Genomic DNA, 16,417 nt, shown 5'->3' on the forward strand with positions numbered 1-16,417 from the left:
GGAGAAGGGGGAGGAAAGTTTGTAGGAGTCAGAAGGGATAGAGGACACCAGGAGAACATGGCCCACCAAATCAATTAAGCAGGGCTCACATGGGCTCACAGAGACTGAAAAAGCAAGGACCGGGCCTTCTGGGGTCTACATCATGTCCTCTGAGTGTGTTATGGTTGTTAGCTTGGTGTTTTTGTGGGACTCCTAACAGTGGGAGAGGGTGTATCTGTGACTCTTTTGCCTGCTCTTGGGACTTTTTCCTCCCTTTGGGTTGCCTTGTCTAGCTTTGATATGAAGATATTTGTCTTATTGTATCTTGTTTTGTCCTGTTTGATCATTGTATCTAGGAAGACTATTCTTTTCCGAAGAAGAAATAGAGGGGAGGATGAGTGGTTCTTGGTGAGAGGGGTGTGTGGGGAACCTGGAAGAGTGGATGGAGGGGAAACTGTGATCAGGATGTATTGGGTGGTAGATGAATCTATTTTCAATAAAAATTTAAAAAAAAAGGAGAGAAAAGAAAAAGAAATCTTCACTAGTTTCCCCAAGTTCAGACAATCAAAGTTTGGGTGTAGAGAAGAAGCAGTCAGTATGCAGCATCAATGTGGTAGTTAGTGATGGGGAGACACTGAGCATACCTACTATCCTGCTGTGAATCCAGAACTGTGAATGCAGAAAGCAGTGATAAAATCATGACCGGTACAAAAGGACATGGGGAGCTCCTGAGCAAGGGTGGCCAGCATGATATAGAAAGAGCCAGGAAGTTCTTGATACATGATCACAGAGTGTACTCTGGGAAGCATTAATCTTTGGTTGGTTACAGATGTGGGAACCAAGATAAACAAACAAACAAACAAAAACTCGGCCTTTGGGATGGCTCAGTGGTTAAAGGTACTTGCTGCCAAACCTGAGGACCTGAGTTTGACTTCTGAGATTTGCAAGGTGGAAACAGAGAACTGATTTGACAAAGCTGTCCTCTGAACTTACTGCTCCACCATGGTATGTAGTGTCTCCCCTCAATAACTCAGTAAATGTAATAATAATTATAATAGACCTCTAGATCTCATTATCAGGGGAGATGATACAGATGTTTCACAATTTTACCTAAGGACAAAGGACGAGGAAAACAGGAGGTCAGATTAAGATGCACTCAGCCATCTACTGTACCCAGTCTGAGCACAAGTGTATGCCCTTTGTTTTTACACCTATAGGCGAGATTAAGAGGACAAAAGTAAGCATAAAGGGTACCCGACTCTCAGACATTGGCTCATTGCCGGACTGTTCTGCATGGAGAGCTAGAGTATGAACTGGTCGTGTTGCATCACAGCCTCAGGGATGGCACATTAACTACTAAACCAGGGACAGAAGTTTCTAAACCTAGTGCTACTTTGCCAGCATCTACATTTTCTGGTTTCTTTTACATCAGAACAAAGTGTGAAGAGAACTAAATATGATCGAAATTTTATATCACGCCGATTTCTCAGCATCACACTGCCAAAAGTTGTCTCTCTTGGTGGCAAATGCAGAGCACTGTGATGACAGATTATAAGAGTAGTCAACCAGCAAGGCAGTCACTGGCAGCCCAGTGGGGCTCATGAGCAATGTTAAGCATCTTGAGGGCTACCAGAGAAACAACAGTAAATGGAGACCACAGTAGGCGTATGACTAACTGCTAAGTGCTGTGCTCTCTCTGCTCATGGGTTGCCTCTTTATTATGGACACATCACATTTCTGTGTTACCGCTCAACACTGCCATCTCAATTATTAATAAACGTTTGGTTCAGACTCTATCCGTATACTTGCAGGAGGAAGTGGATCACAATCTCACTGTCTTCATCCTTTTACTATATATTATCAGGTCACACAGGACACTACAGTTGATCACTAACATACACAGGCAACAGGGAGAATGCTCTTTCAACATCCTGAAGTGGAAGGAAAAAAAAACAACCTTTGTCTTGCACCGTGGTCTCCGAGGCCATGCAGAAATGGGATAGACAATAAGTGATGCACCAGTGAAACATTTCCAGGACAGATGACTTGATCTTGCTCAGGGAGAAGCAGAGAAATAAAAATGCCGGAAATAGTCTGAAGTTTTAATGTCACTACAGCCTTGGATCTGGATGGGAGAGCCTAGGGCATGTCTGGAGACAGACAGAGGTCAAGCTAATGCTCTGGGTCCTGTATGTCTGGCTCTGGTTCTCTGAAGACAATGTGGCACAAGGGTTGTAAGTGAGATGATAAAATTCATTTTTTTTTTTTTTTTTTTTTTTTTTTTGTGTGTGTGTGTGTGTGTATGAAAACCACAGAAAGAAAATTTCCAGGACAGCTCTAAATGGCATCAGACCAACAACTTATGCCATCACCTTCTTCCAGCCTCTCTGGGTTTCCACACACATTGTCACAGGCCAACTGTGGTTATGCACATCTTGGAGAATTACAGGCAGAAAAGAAAAAAAAAAAAACAAGTGGTCATTTAAGCTTTAGATTTATCTATTTGATTTTATGTATATGAATGTCTTCTCTTCCTCACATGTATATCTGTGTACCACTTGTGTGCTTGGTACCCACAGAGGTCAGAGGAGGGCACTGGATTCCTGAAACTGGAATAATGGATGGTTGTGAGCCACCATGTGGGTGCTGGGACTTGAATCTGGGTCATCTGGAAAAGCAGTTAATGCTCTTAACGGCTGAGCTCCACTCCACCCCATGGTTATTTTATTTGTAAAAACTCAATTAAAATAAATAACCATGAGACCTCTATTTAAAAAAATGTTTGGAGATCTTTTTATTTGGGTAACAAATTTATATTGAGATTTCAAGGTTTCTATATTTCTGAACCAGAGGAGAGTAACAAATACATTCTCTCTTTATCCAGAATTTAAAATTGTTTATAACCCCTAGAAGGAAACCAGCCCTGCTCGCTCCTAGGGTTCAGCCCACAGCCAGCAGTTTCAGGCTGTGACATACAGAGATGACGTGTGATGTGTGTTGTATCAAGACAAAGAATAGTCATAGCGTGCCAATGGGAGCATGACATGGTAGGGCCACTTTGGAAAACATTTCAGCATTTCTTTAAAAATAAGACATGCACTTCTATATAATACAGAAAAAAAATTCGCTTGCAAAATTTGTTCATGAATGTTTGGCTGTTTTCATGCATGAGAGTCAAATACTAGACAGAATCCACATATCCTTCAATAGGTGAGTGAGTAGATAAGTGAACTGTGGAGAATTCGTACAATAGAAAATTAGTCCTAAATTAAAAGTAACAACTAACAATAATAAAAAAGCTGAAAATTCTAAATCTTTTGTTCTGTCATATCTTTTGTTTCTTTTAAACATCATGTACATTGTTATTTTTATTTTCAATGTTTCAAAATGTTAATAAATTCAAGATAATATAATAAATTCATATAAAGGATTACCAGATGAGAAACAGAAAAATACTACTTCATAGATAACGAGAGAAAGCTTTGCCTCCTTGAACTATTTTCTGAAGTGTATATATAGACAAGCTGGCTTGACACTGTCTCTTAAATTATTGCAAATGTAAGATGCTTGTATTATAAAATGGAACAGAAGATACAACAGTTGTCACGCCATGAAAATTCTCACAAAAGTAATATTATCACCAAGGTGAAAATAGCTTGGAATCTTATAATCTGACGATTTGTGTCATGATAAACCTGACAAAGATTAGTTACAGCTAAACATTCTGAATGATTTAATAAAGTATTCTGTTCTTATTTTGGAGTTGATTTCCAAGAATAATAAGGGTGGAAAATCAGTTTCAAGCAAATATTCACAAAGTCTCCCCTAAGGTCCAGTGAAGGAATGTTTCCCAATATCAACAAGAAGAAACAGCAACAGCAAAGCAACACAAGGCAAGAAAAGTAAACAAAAGCACAATTCTAGGCATATCCCATTAGTCACAGGTCAACATCAAGGTCTTTATCTTTTCAGGGAATGTCTTTTCCTTCCTGGAAATTCTGTTAGGATTGTTAGGATTACTGCCTTTCCCCCACACCTTTGCGTTATCTACTCATTAGACCCACAGAGATGGTGGGACCTATGTACTGTCACTACCAATCAGTGACTTGTAGAGTTAACAGATGGAGACCGATAAATTAAAAATAGATAAGACCTGAGAAGTTCCCACCAGACCTGGCAATGAAGATTCATGATTTTTCATGAGTTCCTTCTCTAAAGAGGATGATTAGAAGCGATGTGAATGAAGGATCCTTAGAGATAGTCTATGATGTGTTTTATGTTATTTTTGTTGTTGTTTGTTTTCTGACTTTTTTTGACAGTCTTACAACGTAGCTTAGTCTGGCCTTGAACTTACTATCCTCATGGAGCTGCTGCAACAGCCTACCATACTCAGCCTTAGAGATAGCCTGCAAATATTTATTATTAAAAATCAAATTATGCACTGAAGGTTGAAGATACACGAGACAGGAGCTTACTAAATGTTTAAAGATGGAAGTAAGACATGTATTTCAGTATTAAAGAGAGGAAAGCCTGCCAAATGAAAATCAGAAGGAATCTAAGCAAGAGAAGACGAAAAAAATATTGAAAAGACGATCACAATATTAATGACATACTTTGTGTAGGAGTGAAACCCACAGGCTGAGAATGATAAAGATGATATAAAACTGGACTTAAAGTTAAGACTAGCTTGAGCATCCTTAGGATTTTAATTGCAGGGAAGAGTAGTTGACCATGTTTTTCTCAACACCACCTGTCCTTCTTTACTCAGTATTCTACAACACAAAAGTTGAGAGGCAAAAACAAATGAACAAAGGACACTTTCATGGCAGGATCTTCTACCCTACCCTTTGCCCACCTCCACAATGGATATAATAACTGGTTTCAAAATGATTACTTACAAAGCAGTATGTCTAGATTAGAGCAGTGGGTATTCTTATGGGATTTCATATACTTCAAATAATTTTCATGAAATAAAATATGAAGTTCTGTTTCTGATGATGTTTTGAGATGTTATTCTGTATTTTTTTGTCTTCTGTTTTTGTTTACCTTTTGTCTACTTAAGGAGGCTGTTCTTACTGTGGTCATCAAATCAGACACGGTAGAATGGAAGGGAGACAGAAGGTCTGGATGTTTTATAAAAGCCTGTGTTTAGAAGTCTCAGGAGGAAATGTTAAGAGGAAATCAATGTGTATTGTAGATACAGAGTCATGAGTCCATTGTACTGGAGGGTAGTAACTTGATTTCAGACTGCAAAGACTTCTCCTTCCATGCTTTAGGTATTAGGGAGGCTGTTGCTGAGAAGAAAATCTCTGGGATCTGAGGTGAGGAACACTCACTCTCCACAACCATTTTAATGCTGAGGAGGCTGCAGGATTAGAGGGGTAGAATGGCTTGTGAAGGGCTGTTGTGATTTGAATGTGTAATGTCCCCACTAACCATACGTGTTTGACCACTTGGTTTCAAGCTGGTGGCAGTGTCTGGGAAGGTTGTGGAACTCCTAGGAGGTAGAACCTCAATAGAGGAAGCAGGTCACTGTGGTGGTTTGAAAGAAAACGTCTCTGAAGGGAGTGGGACTGTTAGGACATATGGCTTTATTGGAGTAGGTATGGTCTTGTCAGAGGAAGTATGTCACTGTGAGAGTGGACGTTGAGGTGTCATAGATGCTCAAGCCACTCCCAGTGTCTCAGACTACTTCCTGTTACCTGCAAGTCAAAATGTAGGACACTCATCTAGCTACCTACCTAGCATCGTGTCTGCCTGCATGCCACCATGTCAAACCATGATGACAGTAGATTAAACCCTGAAAATGTAAGCCACCTCAATTTAATGTTTTTCCTGTATAAGTTTCCGTGGTGATGGTGTCTCTTCACAGCAATAGAAACCCTATCTAAGTCAGTCACTGAGGGTGAGTCTTAAGCTTCATAGCCCTGTCTGACTTTGCATTTTCTTTCTGCTTTCTTAGTGTGGATGCAGCATGACCAACATGTCTCTTGCTCCTCTCATCATGTCTTCTTTGCCTGTTATCATGTCTTTTCCATCATGTTGGACCCTATCTGTTTGGAACCGTAAGTCAGTATAAACCTGTCCTCTTTTAAGTGGCATCTTTCACATTGTTTATCACTACACTGAGACAGCAATTGAGACAGTTGCCTTGGGCTGGAAGGGTCAACAGAAGCTTCAATAGAGGCATCTGTTGCCTCTAACCATGGATAATCCCTTAGTAACATAGATAATCCCTTAGTTCTGGTCATGCTGTTCAGTAGGAGTGATGAGAACTCTAGCAGAGATTTTTGATGATTCAAGTCTGAATATCCCACACCTATACTTTAATTTATTGATGCTTAATCTGTTTTAGTACTCCCAGAAGTCTTATCATGAATGTGGTTCTGCAGTTTCAGAAGGGGTATTTCCAAGGCTGATGTGGTAATTTGGTGGTAGAGCTCTGCCTAGCACATATGGAGCCCTAGTATTGAAAGAAGGGAATAGAAGTTTTGAAGGCCTAAAGAGACAAGGCCTAAGGAGGATGGAGAAAATCAGTCATGTGGATACATTTTCTTCAAATTTGTGTATCTCTAGTGAATACATTTGTCCTGAAGTCTCTCACTTAGGAGTATATACATGCTGTAGATATTGCTCTGTATGCTGTGAATGTGTTGCTCTGATTGGTTAATAAATAAAGTGCTGATTGGCCAGTAGTCAGGCAGGAAGTATAGGTGGGACAAAGAGAGAGGAGAATTCTGGGAATAGGAAGACTAAGTCTGGGAGTCACCAGCCAGACACAGAGGAGGCAAGATGTAAAAGTACCGGTAAGCCACAAGCCATGTGGCAACTTACAGATTAATGGAAATGGATTAATTTAAGATATAAGAACTAGATAGCAAGAAGCTTGACACAGCCATACAGTTTATAATTAATATAAGTCTCTCTGTGTTTACTTGGGTCTGAGTGGCTGCAGGAGCTGGGTGGACACAGGAAAACTTCACTACATATACAGACTTGAGTCACTAGGCCAGAAAAGGACTCATATTCTTGGAACATGAAATTTCTTCATTTTTGCTGCTGAACATCTGGATCATCAAACTTCTTCTTAAGGAATTTAAGAATTGAAAATGATTCAACACACAGGTGTTGCATGTCATAGAAAGGCTGAGTTGACAGACATTCTCTTTTCCTGGTTCTATTCTTCGTCTTACTTTGGTTTACACAGCAGCAGTATATATATTTTGACAAGAGAAGAATCAAATTAATTTTATGTCTCTAAAATATGAACTTCAGAGCAACTTTCAACATTTGTCTCCAAAGCTAGTTTGTGACCCGCATGAGGGGGTTTATTGCAAGACTTGCCACATCACATGTCTAGAGTTGACAATGCATCAGTCACTGAAAATTATCATGAGGTTTGGTACTGAGTACCTGGTGGATAACTCTACAAAGTGCTTAGTGGATAAAAGACATGAAAAGAACTGATATCCACATTGTTTTCAGAAAAAGTTCTTATGTACTCCTTAGGTAATTAAGAAAAGCTTGCAGGCTGAGATCATGGTATTTTGGGACTGAAACAGAGCTCTGCTCAACTTCTCATTCAGCTTGAAGGTAATGTTAGGTGGTTCAAAGATAACATAAAGATTATCACATTAGAAACACAGAGTTACTGAAGACAACGTTCGCTGAAAAATTCATTTTCTGTCTTTATACATTCATAAGATGTTTAATTCTGAGAGGGAAATTTAACGTCTATCTGGAGCTAATGGGAGAGTGAGGACAGATTTCTTCTTAATCCCCTTGAAGCAATGAAGGTAATTTAAAGCTTAATATAACAGTGAAGATTAAGAATTTTATGAAATCCAGGTGGATAAACACTATCTATATTATATCATTAAAATGCATCCATTTCTTTAAATATGATTTACTTTGGCTTTAAAATGTAAGTGAAAAATTAAATACTCTGGATTTTAATAATTTATCCTTTATCATTACTTCCTGATACAGAAATTTTGTGTGTCTTATATTACCCTCTAATCAAGTTAAAAATGTTTGTGTAGTTCAATAGCCTCAGTCCTGACCACCACTTTTGTTATTTTGAGAGCAATTCAAAATGAAATTTAAATTTGTTTAGAAGGGCTTTTTTCCCTGAGGGAAAAAATCCCAACACTACAAATTTGTGCAACTGTCTTGCGAATGGGATGACTGGCAGCATAGGTTTTTATTTAGAGATGCCAACTAAACAGTAATTATTAATTTTTAAAAAGTATTTATTCATTTTATTTTATGTGTGAGTATTTTGTCCATGTACCACCACATGCATGCTTGGTCCCTGTGTAGGCAAGAAGAGGGCATCAGATCCTCTGAACCTGGAGTATCAGATGCTTGGAAATCACCATGTTTACGCTGGGAATGGAGGCCCCTCCACCCATTCTCTGCAAGAGCAACAAGTGCTTTTAAATGCTGAGTCATCTCTCCAGCCCCCAAGTAGTAATTCTTTAATGTTTATTATATTTTAATTATCTGCTAGTATTCTACATAACTTTAAATTTTCAAGACATCGTGTTTAATCAAAAACTAGCCTATTATAAAGGTAATAAAGAAAAGCACTACAAATAGTTAATTTGCATATCTGGACTCTAATCAATCAAGATAAAAGATTTTCTTAAATCACATATTAAGATATACATTATTCTTGGAGTAATACTATTGATTGCCTACACAGAATATATAGCTAAAAATTGCTTTACAACAATCTATTTCTCTTTAAAGAATATTTTTATTTATTCTTTGAAAATTTCATATGTGTATATAATGTATTTTGATCACATCTACTCACATTTCTGTTCTCAACTCCTCCCAACACCCCATCACAGAGCCTAACTTCATAACTCATTTTATTTGTTTTATGTGTATGCATTATACCATGTGTGCGCATTGTGCACAGAGAGGCCAGAGGACTGTATAGGATCTCCTGGACCTGGAATTACAGACAGCTGTGAGATACTATGTGATGCTGGGAATCGAACCCAGATATGAAAATTCCTATTAAATTTGAAATTAGACAAACTATTTTTAATTATCCTTATAATGTCTATTTTTGCTTAGAATTAAATATACAGAGAATTATTATTAACTTTTAACCATAGCTTATAAAGTCAAATATTTCCATATGGGGTTTTTGTATATTATTCATTTTGATTGATTGTCTCAAGCTCCCATATCTCTCGGTCCCCTTTCTATCTGCTCTAGAGACTTCTCCATCTCTTCCCTTAGAGTCCTTTGTCACTGAAAGAAAGGCGTCCCTTTCTTGTTTCTGACTTCTGCCTATATCTCCTGCCACCTGGATATGCATATTACTTGTGAGAGACTAGAACTCACATGTATAAGAAATATTTGTCTGTGTTTATCTAATTGCTTCTAATTTCTTTAGTTGATTTGTTTTTGTAGAACTGGGGATTGAACTCAGTATCGTGCAGACGGTAGACAAGTATTCTACCACTGAGTTATGCACATCCCTTAATGAAGGAAATACTCAACTCTTCTTTTAAATGAGTCTTTCTATGGCATATGGATTTTTAGGTTTTAATGCCTTTCCCACCAACATTTACAAACTTTCTGGGATAACACTATTCTAAATTATGTTCATTATGTTATTTTTGAATTGACTGAAGCCTGCTGAAGATAGAAAATATGACTTATTTATCTTGCTACCTGTCACATGTTGCATAATTCTCAAAACTTAACTTACCTATGCAGTCTAACGCATAAGTAGATGAATGCTGAGTTTTTCTATATTAATCATCTTTATTACATCTGCAGCTTTTTAAAGTTATTGTAATTTAATTTTTCTACCAGAAACATATATTTCCTGTTTGCTAATACAGCTTTAATTCAGTTTACTCAAAAGTAAGTATCAACTAAATTATATCTAGAAGTTACTTATTGGACACCCAAAGGAAAAAATGAAATACAAGTTTATGGTATCTAAGAAGGTTATGGACTTGGGGAGTTATTAGATAATAGTACTGCTTAGTAAAAACAAATTTAACTAGATTATCAAGATCTTTAAACTGAAATATGACATGTAGATTTAACGAAGTAGGCAACAGAACCAATTTTGTTTCTTAATCAGGAGTTTAGGATTTAGAATAAATGAGTCTCTGAATATGATAAGAAACACTTAAACGACAAGGCTGGAGAAAGGGACAGCAGTTAAGAGAGTATTGTTACAGGTAAATATGAGTTATAAGGTGAAAATGTGACATAGAGAGATATAAACACAACGTATTTAATAAGAAATATTGATAAGAGAGTATACAGGCTAAGGAGTCATTGGACCCAAAATTGCGTGTTGATGTGGATGGCAAAATGGTGGCAATGTCTTGACTAAGAGATAAGAGGCTGGGTTAGTAAATTGAAACTGTTTTAAGCTCAGCAAAGTTGAAAGAGCAGTGTAAACTCAAATGTACCCCTTGAAGTTTACAAAAAGCAGCCTGCTCAGGAATCCGCATGGTGATACAGCGCTATGAACTCGTCTATGTTAGTGAATATGCTCAGCAGTGCAGGAGATTTTTATATGTTAAGACAGAACAGAGTTACACTGAACTCAACAACCTAAAAAGGAGAGCTAGAAGTGTCCTGTGTGAACTAAGAGGAGGCAGAAGGAGAAAGGAAATCAGGTTGTAGAAGAGATAAGCAGGCTGTGGTCTGAGATGCAAGACTTAGTGGGTTTTAAGGAAGGAGGTGTGGTTCATGGTAGGCACACAGCAACACACTCCCATCAATGCAATACCGATGGTAAAATTAACAGGGATTTAATGAGCTAGTGTACACTAGTGTACAACAAAACAATCACTGAAAACTGGTGATGCACTTAAATCATAAATTCTCAAATAAACAGTATTTCTTAAAAACAAAGCTAACAAAACCACAAATGCAGTCACTTTCCAGGTCTTTAGATATCTATCAGTGTTATCCAGACTTCTTAGGCTTTAATATATATTTCATATGATGGGTAAAGACTAGAGAGTGATGCTGTGTTCACTCTCTTCCGCTAAGCCTGCAAATGATGCCACATTGTCAATGGCATGAACAGCATTTTTTTTCTGTATCAGACGCTTTCATTTTCAAGTACTGAAAATACTTTTTCAAGGTTTTACAGTCTTTGAATATAACACCTGTACACACACCATCATTTTTCAGTTTCATATGCATCCCTAATCTTCTCCATCAGTTTCTTATGTGTAGATAAGAAAAAAGAGACCTTTAAAGAAAGGAGGCGGTAAAAATTTAACCATGTGCTCTACTATGTGGCTAGGTAGTTTGAAATCAACAATGTTGGGAGCATTTACTCCATGAAAATGCTAAGTATTGTATATGAGGCTTGGTTCTGATTCTGTTTATTATGCCTACAAGAGACTCGCAAACAGGCTAAATCAGCGTGTTGTGTCCTTTTAAAAACAGGTTTGTTTTATTGAGATAGGACTTGGCTTTGAAGCCCAGGCTAGCCTAGAACTCAATATGTAGTCTAGGCTGGATTTGAACTCACGTTCCCTCTATCTCAACTTCCTGAGTGCTGGGATTTTAAGCTACAGGCATGTGCCAACAGGCCAGTCCCACTGCTTCCCTTTGTATTCATGTTGAAGCAGAGACCTTCCCATTTATTCATATATGGTTTAAAGATGTTTTTATAGTACAGTGGCAGTTAGAAATCACCTTAGCAGAGACTACGCAGTCTGCAATGTTCACTGTGTCCTTATACCAAAGGTTTATGCTTATTTTCTATCACAAGAAATTGATGAAGAGTATTAGTATCACATCTTCCACTTAAAGATGCTGTTGTCAGTCCAGATGTTACATGGGAAAAACTGCTGATGGTTGAGAAATGTTTCCTTAGTACCTGAAAATTACAGTGGCCAACTCAGCAAAAAAAAGCATCTGGCACCTCTGACACAGGTGTGGTGTTCTGACATGTGTCTTTGTGTTGTCATGCTCCTCAGTGACATAACAGAACACCCACTCTTAGCCATGTAAGTGTTATCCTTCATTGTCAATTACAAACGCAGACACAAGTGCTCTGGAAAAATCGACACAAGCTGTCTACGAGAGCTTGCTGGGCTCCTTGGATTTTCCATGGTGAGTACTGCATAGTTTCTTATTGCTTTCTTATTGTAGGTTGAGTGCGACACAATCTTTATGTCTATAAACTTCCTCTAAGCCTATGGACTCACTTTACACTGACTGTGCTGTTCCAGGTTGACCAGAACTCTGCCATACAGTGGTCATAACAACAGTGGAGCTGGGGCTCTAGTGCCAGATAAAAATAGAACAAGTTGTGACCATAAGCCCTAGTGTATTTATCATCCAGAAAAACAAGTGAGAATGTCTCAGGGAAATTAACTGCTTATTTTAATATATATATATATATATATATAATATATATATATTTGCTTATTTTAAAGTATTGAATTGATCACCTGCTTTGCAGTGTGCATTATTTTAAATGTTACATAAAATATCAGCCCTTTGGTGCTTTCCATGCCTGCAGATTTAATCAACTTTAGAAGACAAAAATAGGAAATTTCATCTGTATTAAATGCATACACATTGCTTTGTGTTTACTCCCTCATTAGTATAGAATAGCAACTATTGACACAGCACTCACATTGTATCAGGTGCTACAATAAATCTTGAGATGGTTTAGAGTACCCTGAAGGATGTGCACAGATGATGTGCAAATATTATACCATTTCACATGAGGGACTTGAGCAGTCATGGCTGCGGTGTCCCAGGAGGGTTCTGACTGAAATCCCTCCAGGCTCTATACTTTGAGGGATTAGAACAGAGTCAGCCTGTTTCGTAGTTTATAATCTGATACGGAATATAAATGATAACAATACACAAACAAATGCTTAACTTCAAATTATGTAGACCATGGAGATAGTGACTGGGAGGGGTGAGGCTCACTGGACCATCTCATTCAGAGTTTTCTTGAAGGCTTTTTCTGAGGAAGTGCAATTCCAGCTGAGGTGCAGTCTTGGGACTGGGAGACTGGGCTTGGCAAAGGGAAAGGCTATACAAATATCCTGAAGACTTATTTTTTTAAATTTAATTCCTTGCAATAAAAAGGAAACCACTTTCAATTGCTTCATTAATTATAAAAGAAACTAAGTTTTAAATAATATTACTTTGGATATAGGCAGTTACCTTCCTCTGAAAAGCTCAAAGTTAATCACATGTGGAAGTTAATTTCCCAAGTTTCCTTTTAAAACGGGTGTGGAATTCTCTGTATGTTTACACATGACCTTCATTAAAGCTAAGAATTTCTTCATTTAGATTTTGGCTTTACATGATGCTAACGCTGGTTGTTTCCCAGCACTTTATGTCAAAGAGCGATAATTCCTTTTCTTCCTTCTCTGTGTGTTCCTGAGTCTCTAAGCCATCCTTGGGAGCAGACAGGAAGTCATTTACACCCTTACCTCATTTTGATTGCTTTTACTTAATTCAACAGACCTTCAGAGCTGCAGGTCAGATGGCTAGCTTCTTATTTTCTTAAAAAAAAAAAAAAACCTGGTCAGTTCGGTATTACTGTGGAGACCTATCTTCTGAGAAAAGAGGAATTATATGTTTTAATATTTTTTATTATCTTCATTACATGATTTTTTTTTAAACAAAACACTGTCAGTTGTATGTTGTCCAAATAATAGAGTGAATTCAAGCTAAAATTTGTGAATACTTAGAAGCATTCACTGAAGTCTCTATTACTCTCCTCTCCCCGCACTGATTCTTCTACATTTAAGCTTAGTTGATTTTCCTTTATTGAGTCTTAAAACCCCTTTCTCTCCATTTTAGGTATTGAAAAATTATTGACTGTATACTGAAACTAACAACAATAACAACAAAAGATGGAGAACTTAAAAAGAGGAAAAACAGAATGCAGCAAATCTTTGATTTTAAATTGAAAAGCTTTGTGTTTTATGCAGGAAGAATATTTATTGTCTGGTTTTGAATTTTCCCTGCTTCTGCCCAGATAATCTCTGAACTATTAAGCTGAGCTCAGAGGAGAGGAGGCCAGACAGATAAGCTTGGTTTGAGTTGGGCCTACAAACATTAGGCGGAGAGAGAACCCAAATTGGAGATCTCTATTGGGTCCCTCCCTTTGAAACTCGGGCGACCCCATGGAAAAAGGTAAGGAAGAATTGTAGGAGCCTGAGGAGTCAAAGACACCAGGAGAACACGGCTCACAGAATCAACTAAGCAGGGCTCATGGAGGCTCACAAAGACTGAAGTGACAATTATGGAGCCTGAACGAGGGTGTGAGCTAGGCATCTGCATGTATGTTAAGGTTGTGTAGTTTGGTGTCATGTGGGAGTGGATGTATCTCTGACTCTTTTTGCCTCTTCTTAGGATCCTTTGCCTCCTACTGGGTTGCCTCAGCCGGCCCTGTTATAAAAGTTTGTGTCTAGTCTTGTTGTATCTTGTTATGCTGTGGTTGATATCCCTGGGAGGCCTGTGATTTTCTGAAGAGAAATGGAGGAGGACATGGGGGAGGGGACTGGGAAGAGTGAAGGGAGGGGACTATGGTTGGGATGTATTGGATGAGAGAAGAATAAAAAAAAGTAGTTGGACCTAAACTTTGCCTCTTCCCACTTGTGGATTTTCTTTTTTCACAACAGGTGGATAAGACATTGATAAAAACCCATACCAGAAGTCTTGATATCCAGAAACTGAAGAGACTAGCTCTGGGATTCATAAGGTTTGATTCCTATAGATATTTCTCATGAAGACAGATTTTCTTTTCTGAGTGACTAAGAGAATGAAGCTGGAGATGAAGAAGGCTTTTGGGAATGATGAGGAAATCAATGAGTTGGGCACAATAAATTTCAGATGCCTATTTTTTTTTAATAATTTTATATTTATTTAGGTTTTTCGAGACAGGGTTTCTCTGTGTAGCTTTGCGCCTTTCCTGGAACTCGCTTTGGAGACCAGGCTGGCCTCGAACTCACAGAGATCCGCCTGCCTCTGCCTCCCAAGTGCTGAGACTAAAGGCGTGCGCCACCACCGCCCGGCTTCAGATGCCTATTTTGCATCCAGCTGGTGTGTTGAGCATGTAGTGCTATGAGTCTAATATGTCTTGAATGGAAATATCAGTTGAAGGGTGTTCCAGCATTGACACAATATGGAAAACCATGGGCTGAGTTGAGAGGAGGTTCTCCTTTAGTATGTTTGACCTGTCATGTGATAGAATATCATATTGTAAGTGACAACTATAAATTTCAGACAAAATACCAAAGGGAGCTACTCAAAAAACTCCAAGAAATTAATATATTGGCTAGACTATGGAATAAAATTTAACTATATAAGAAGTAAATCTCATTGTGTCAATCACTCACTTTTTTGAAACTGTTTGCTTGTATACTATCTTTATGAGTTTCTTTGAAATGTGTCTAAAACTCTAACAGAAAATTTTAATATTTCTAGCCTGAAGAATCAGAAGACAGAATTAAGAGTGACCACAGATTATAAATAATGAACTGGGAAACAGAGAAGCAGAGAACAGGAGGACTGGTCTCTGTATACAAATGCTACCAATTTGTGGCTAACACTTAGTCCATTTTATATTAGTGAACATTGTCAGCTGAGGCAGAGGTTCATTAACATTTGAGTTACTTTTGGAGGAACAGGGCTTACAGTCTGAGTCCGGTTAATTGAACTGTCTGTTAAACCGATAACTGATACTTGAAGAATCAAATATAAAATCTCTACATTATGTTTATGACAGGAGATAGTCAAAGATCCTTTAATGAAGATCATAATAAAGAATTAGGAAAATAAAACCATTTCAAGATACCTCAGATTTCAGAATCAGCTAAAAAGGATGGAAAGTCATTATTTTAATTGTAATTATTGAGAAAAATATGCTTATAACTGCTAACATGGATGATTTCAGCAGAAAACATGGAAAAGAATCAGATGGAAATCCTCTTACTAAACAGCTGCATCTGAATTGAAGAAAGCAATGGATACATCAATAGCAGAATGGGAATGAAGGAATTAGGGACCTTGAAAAAATTATAAAAAGTATTTTTGAGTCTGAACAAGGAAATAAAGATTCAGAAATTTGAACAGATTTGATATTCTATGAAAAAAAATCAAAAGATCTGACAAAACTGCATAAGAGTTCAGAAAAGAAGAATGAGACAGAAGCAGAAAAATTAGATGAAAGAATTGGCCGAGCATACCTTCAATTGGGTGTAATACTCAATATTATAGATTCAAAAGGCTAAACACACACAGTCCAAGTTAGATAGAAATCAAACTGTGTTTGACCATTTAATCACAGTCAAACTTCCAAAAAAAGAGAGAATCTTGAGTATATCAATAGACATCATATGATGTGGGAATGACAACTTTATTACGCAAAAGAACAATGGAATCACAGAACATTATAGCT

At 37.7% G+C, this 16,417-nt stretch overlaps 1 long non-coding RNA gene across 2 annotated transcripts; it reads left to right on the forward strand.

Annotated features, from left to right (window-relative positions):
* The first annotated feature begins 11,999 nt into the window (after positions 1–11,999).
* LOC131922746 (uncharacterized) lies at positions 12,000–15,583 on the forward strand. Of its 2 annotated transcripts, XR_009382376.1 has the most exons (4): positions 12,013–12,099; positions 13,816–14,151; positions 14,640–14,719; positions 15,445–15,583. It is a non-coding gene; the product is annotated as an uncharacterized LOC131922746 (long non-coding RNA). The 2 variants fall into 2 exon arrangements; XR_009382377.1 differs by lacking the exon at positions 13,816–14,151 and having other exon boundaries at positions 12,000–12,099.
* The last annotated feature ends 834 nt before the right edge of the window (positions 15,584–16,417 follow it).

Source organism: Peromyscus eremicus, chromosome 12 (genome assembly GCF_949786415.1).
Source record: "Peromyscus eremicus chromosome 12, PerEre_H2_v1, whole genome shotgun sequence".
Taxonomy (NCBI): domain Eukaryota; kingdom Metazoa; phylum Chordata; class Mammalia; order Rodentia; family Cricetidae; genus Peromyscus; species Peromyscus eremicus.